Raw genomic sequence first — 6,129 nt, 5'->3', positions numbered from 1 at the left:
CCAAGAACCCCAGGTCAGAGAACAAAAGGCCTGCCCCCATCTTGGGAGCGGCCCGCCACATCTTGGGAGCTCTAAGAACAAAGACCTGCCGGTAACATCTGGTGGCCCGAATGGGGATTCTCCAAAGCAGTGAGTAATGTCGGACCACTTTCACTTGCTATTCTGTCCTATCCTTCCTTAGAATTGGAGGAAAATACCGGGCACCTGTCGGTCAGTTAAAAATGATTAGCGTGGCTGCCGGACTTAAGACTCAGGTGTGAGGCTTCCTGGGAAAAGGCTTTCTAACAACCCCCAATCCTTCTGGGTTGGGAGCATTGGTCTGCCTGGAACCAGCCTCCACTTTCTCAATTTTCCTGGGGAAGCCAAGGGTTGACTAGAGGCAGAAAGCTGTCATCCTGAATTCCTGGCATTAGCCGGTTGAGATCATGGTGCAGCCGGAAGTCGCTACTCAATAGTCGCCCATGCATGCACTCCTACCTTTCCTTCTGACCCATACCTCCTGGGTCCCAACCATGACTTTCTTGAAAGTGTAGCCCCAAAATTCTCCTTACCTCTGAATCTACTTCCTCCGATCCCTGCCTCCTAGGCACTAATGCTTCAGACTTTCACTTCCTCTCCCAAGTATTAGAGCAGGTTCTGGCTCCAAAGGGATCTAAGGAAGCTTTACGCTATGTCCTTAGGCCTCTAGGCTATGAACCCAGGGAGTCTTGTCAGTGGTGTCCCTGCCAATTTAGGTATACAGCTCTCTACACGGGCTATGTCGGACCCATTCCCCAATACCCTTGCGAGGGCCTTAGAACTGATAACCCAGTACTTTAACCACTGGAACTGGGTCTACAACAACATAATAGATCAGGATGAAAGCAAATTGAGTAAATTAAAGGGAGGCGCATATTCCTATAGTGGCAAATGGGAGCAATAAGCGAACATCCTTCCCCTCTGTTCCCAAAATCCATCTACAAAGAAAGAGAGGCAGAGAGAGATAGAAAGATAGAAGTAGTAAAGAAAAAAACAGTGTGCCCTATTCCTTTAAAAGCCAGGGTAAATTTAAAACCTATAATTGATAATTGAAGGTCTTCTCCGTGACGCCAATACTACCTTGTTGACAGTGTAAACAAGGGCGTAGCCCGAAAACACTGAAGCCGCTGACAACCAGTAGCCTTCCTATCAAAAATCCTTAACCCAGGTACCCTCGGATGGGCCAAATGCATTCAACTAGTAGCGGCAACTGCTTTGCTGAAAGTAGAAAAATAACCTTTAGAGGAAACCTCATTGTGAGCACACCTCAACTGTTCAGAACTGTATGTATATAAATATATAAATATATATACAGACTCTTAAGTATGCTTACCTAGTCCTCCATGCCCATGCAGCAATATGGAGAGAAAAGGAATTCCTAACTTCCAAGGGAAGTTGATCTGACATGGAGAGATACAATGTTACTGCTAGATCAGACACTAACCCCAAATGAGAGAAGTGCCACCATAACTGCAGCCTGAGAGTTTGGCGATTTCTGGTATCTCAGTCAGGTCAATGATAGGATGACAACAGAGGAAAAAGAACAATTCCCCACAGGCTAGCAGGCAGTTCCCAGTGTAGACCCTCATTGAGACACAGAATCAGAACATGGAAATTGGTGCCGCAGACATTTGCTAACTTGTATGCTAGAAGGACTAAGGAAAACTAGGAAGAAGCCTCTAAATTATTCAATGATGTCCACTATAACACAGGGAAAGGAAGAAAATCCTACTGCCTTTCTGGAGAGACTAAGGGAGGCATTGAGGAAGCATACCTCCCTGTCACCTGACTCCACTGATGGCCAACTAATCTTAAACAATAAGTTTATCACTCAGTCAGCTACAGATATTAGGAAAAAAAAAGTCAAAAGTCCGCCTTAGGCCCGGAGCAAAACTTAGAAACCCTGTTGAACTTGGCAACCTCGGTGTTTTATAATAGAGATCAGGAGGAGCAGGTGGAACGGGACAAACGGGATTAAAAAAAGGCTACCGCTTTAGTCATGGTGCTCAGGAAAGTGGACTTTGGAGGCTCTGGAACAGGGAAAGTCTGGGCAAATCGAATGCCTAATAGGGCTTGCTTCCAATGCAGTCTACAAGGACACTTTAAAAAAGACTGTCTGAATAGAAATAAGCTCCCCCCCATCCATGCCCCTTATGTCAAGGGAATCACTGGAAGGCCCACCGCCCCAGGGGATGAAGGTCCTCTGAGTCAGAAGCCACTAACCAGATGATCCAGCAGCAGGACTGAGGGTGCCCGGGGCAAGCACCAGCCCATGCCATCACCCTCACAGAGCCCCAGGTATGCTTGACCATTGAGGGCCAGGAGGTTAACTGTCTCCTGGACACTGATGCAGCCTTCTCAGTCTTACTCTCCTGTCCCGGACAACTGTCCTCCAGATCTGTCACTATCTGAGGGGTCCTAGGACAGCCAGTCACTAGATACTTCTCCCAGCCACTAAGTTGTGACTGGGGAACTTTACTCTTTTCACATGCCTTTCTAATTATGCCTGAAAGCCCCATTCCTTTGTTAGGGAGAGACAGCCTAGCAAAAGCAGGGGCCATTATACACTAGAATTAGGAGAAGGAAAAAGGATAAATATATATACAGACTCTAAGTCTGCTTACCTAGTTCTCCATGCCCACGCAGCAATATGGAGAGAAAGGGAATTCCTAACTTCCGAGGGAACACCTATCAAACATCAGGAAGCCATTAGGAGATTATTATTGGCAGTACAGAAACCTAAAGGGGTGGCAGTCTTACACTGCCGGGTCATCAGAAAGGAAAGGAAAGGGAAATAGAAGGGAACCGCCAAATGGATATTGAAGCCGAAAGAGCCGCAAGGCGGGACCCTCAATTAGAAATGCTTATAGAAGAACCCCTAGTATGGGGTAATCCCCTCCAGGCAACAAGCCCCAGTACTCAGCAGGAGAAATAGAATGGGGAACCTCACGAGGACATAGTTTCCTCCCCTCAGGATGGCTAGCCACCGAAGAAGGAAAAATACTTTTGCCTGCAGCTAACCAACGGAAATTACTTAAAATCCTTCACCAAACCGTTCACTTTTGCATTGATAGCACCCATCAGATGTCCAAATTATTATTTACTGGACCAAGCCTTTTCAAAACTATCAAGCAGATAGTCAGGGCCTGTGAATGTGCCAAAGAAATAATCCCCTGCACTTCAGGCCATACATTTCAATCCCTATATCTTTAACCTCCTTGTTAAGTTTGTCTCTTCTAGAATCAAAGCTGTAAAACTACAACTGGTTCTTCAAATGGAGCCCCAAATGCAGTCCATGACTAAGATTCTACTGCGGACCCCTGGACCAGCCTGCTAGCCCGTACTCCAGTGTTAATGACATCGAAGGCACCCCTACCAAGGAAATCTCAACTGCATGACCCATACTACACCCAGTTCAGCAGGAAGCAGTTAGAGCAGTCGTCGGCCAACCTCCCCAACAGCACTTGGGTTTTCCTGTTGAGAGGGGGGACTGAGAGACGGGACTAGCTGAATTTCCTAGGCCGACTAGGAATTCCTAAGCCTAGCTGGGAAAGGTGATTGCACCTACCTTTAAACACGGGGCTTGTAACTCAGCTCACACTCAACCAATCAGGTAGTAAAGAGGGCTCACTAGAATACAAATTAGGCTAAAGCAGGAGGTAAAGAAATAGTCAAATCATATATCGCCTGAGAGCACGGGGGAGGGACAATGATTGGGATATAAACCCAGTCTTTCGAGCAGGGAGTGGCAACCCCCTTTGGGTCCCTTCCCATTGTATGGGAGCTGTTTTCACTCTGTTAAATCTTGCAACTGCAAAAATAATAATAATAAACAAATTATATTTTATAATTAAGTCACACTCTTTGGTCTAAGGACACTTCCGAAAGGCTCCTTTCCAAAACCAGGTTAGGAAGAAGATCACTGAATAGCTACTTCCTTATATGTGAATACACATTTATGCCAAAGGCATTCAAGATAAGCCATCTCCCATTCCCTTTACCTGTGAATAGCCTTGTGACATCAGGCAAGTTACTTAATCTCTTTGAAGCCATATTTGTATTTCTGTAAAAGATGACTATCACTGTACCTTCCAGGTCTCTTTATTTGTCCAGTTCTGTCTAATAAAGGTCAGTTATGATTATACACACTAACAACTGTGGCTGGGTGAGGTAGCTCACGCCTGTAATCCCAGCACTTTGGGAGGCTGGGATTGCAGGTGCGAGCCACCACACCTGGCTCTACACAAATTTTAAAAATTAGCCAGGTGTGGTGGTGCACACCTGTGGTCCCAGCCACCTGGGAGGCAGATGTGGGAGGATAGCTTGAGCCCAGGAGTTCAATGTTGCAGTGAGCTATGATCTTTCCACTGCACTCCAGCCTGGGTGATGGAGGGAGACCCTGTCTCTAAAAATAAATAAATAAATAAATAAATAAATAAATAATTGTGTTAAAATATTCATGTACGATTAGCAGTAGACATACATAATATAATAATAGATCCCATTTTTTTTAATCATTGCATATATTCCAACTGAATGAAATCAGAGACAGCCTCATGAAGAAGGTGGTATTTCAGGATAATTTTTTTTTCATGTCAGACCCATAATGTGCTGACGTCGTAACAAGGTTCCAGGGTGGCACATCTCACACATGCACGTGAATACCCAGTCATCACGCTTATGAATTACAAAAGAATCTCAAAATCTTAAAAGATGCTTGATTTCAACAGAAGGTAACAGCATGGCAAAAGTTAGAGGATAGAGGTGGAAAGGCATACTGAAAGTCAAGGCTATGGAAAGCACTGTGATGCGGCTAGAATGTAGGATGCCAGGTTGGACTTGGAGTCACTTGGTTAAGTGTAGACAATCAACAAAACAATCAAGTCCTGTTACATTTGCTGATTTCCAAGGTATAAATACTCTCACCATGGGCAATTTCAAGCTACCAATCTGGCATCACTAAACACAGAATTAGGGAGAGATGTTCAGCGGCTTGTCATTATAAAGTATTTCTACCACAGAGATACACTAGAAGGAAATAACCTCAATAACACAGACAATAGTGAAATACAGTAAAGTAGTTAGCCATTAGTTTTGGGTATTTATTGTTTGTTTTTAATATACCTATTTAACTGTAAGTTTATATAATTTAATTTTTAATAATGACTATGTTTAACAACTAGGTCACACAATTCCCGAAATTCTAACAATTGGCTCGTATGAGCTAGTATGAACCAACTCTAGCACATGTTTATATCTTACATCATTTGTAATATGGGGATATCAGTAGTGTCCATTTCATAGAGTTTTGAGGGTTGAATGAATTACCAGAAAGGGCAAATAAAACACATGCTGTCATACAGAGAGTGTTTTATAAGTGTTTGCTATGATGGCTATTATTCAACTTGGGCCTATTATTTTCACATCTGATTAGCTTGTGAGTATCCAAAAGAGCCATGATTGTGTTAGGTCCTAGTCACTCTGCAGATCACTTAATTAGCATTAATTGAACAGAAGTAAAACAGTTAGGACAATGCCTTACACATAGGAAGCACTACATAAGTGATAGACACAATTTTATTCTGGTAGTTTTATTCATTATTATCAAGACCACATGGCTGGGCATGGTGGCTCATGCCTGAAATCCCTGAACTTTGGGAGGCCAAGGCAGGTGGATCATTTGAGGTCAGGAGCTCGAGATCAGCCTGACCAACATGGTGAAACACCATCTTGACTAAAAATACAAAAAATTAGCTGGGCATGATGGCCCCCGCCTATAATTCCAGCTACTCAGGAGGCTGAGACATGAGAATCACTTGAACCCAGGAGGCGGAGGTTGCAGTGAGCCGAGATTGTGCCACCGCACTCCAGCCTGTGTGACAAAGTGAGACTTCATCTCAAAAAAAAAAAAAGACCATTTCTATCATTTTTTTAAGCTATGTTAAAATTGTAGCTGGTATTTTACTCATCCACAAGAAAATAATGGTCAATAACCATTCACCTTTTCTAAAATGTCATTTCCCCTGAACTCAAGGGAATATACAACAGTTATTCTCTCACCAGACGCAGAGGTCTAAAGCTGTACCTTTGTGAGTTAGTGATATATACATG

At 43.7% G+C, this 6,129-nt stretch overlaps 1 non-coding gene across 1 annotated transcript; it reads right to left on the bottom strand.

Moving 5' to 3' along the window:
* Window positions 1-4,611: 4,611 nt before the first annotated feature.
* LOC114675303 (small nucleolar RNA U13) lies at window positions 4,612-4,715 on the bottom strand. Its single transcript, XR_003726371.1, has one exon. It is a non-coding gene; the product is annotated as a small nucleolar RNA U13 (small nucleolar RNA).
* Between the last annotated feature and the right edge of the window lie 1,414 nt (window positions 4,716-6,129).

Source organism: Macaca mulatta, chromosome 1 (genome assembly GCF_049350105.2).
Source record: "Macaca mulatta isolate MMU2019108-1 chromosome 1, T2T-MMU8v2.0, whole genome shotgun sequence".
NCBI classification, from domain to species: domain Eukaryota; kingdom Metazoa; phylum Chordata; class Mammalia; order Primates; family Cercopithecidae; genus Macaca; species Macaca mulatta.
This window is presented reverse-complemented; position numbering and strand designations above follow the sequence as displayed.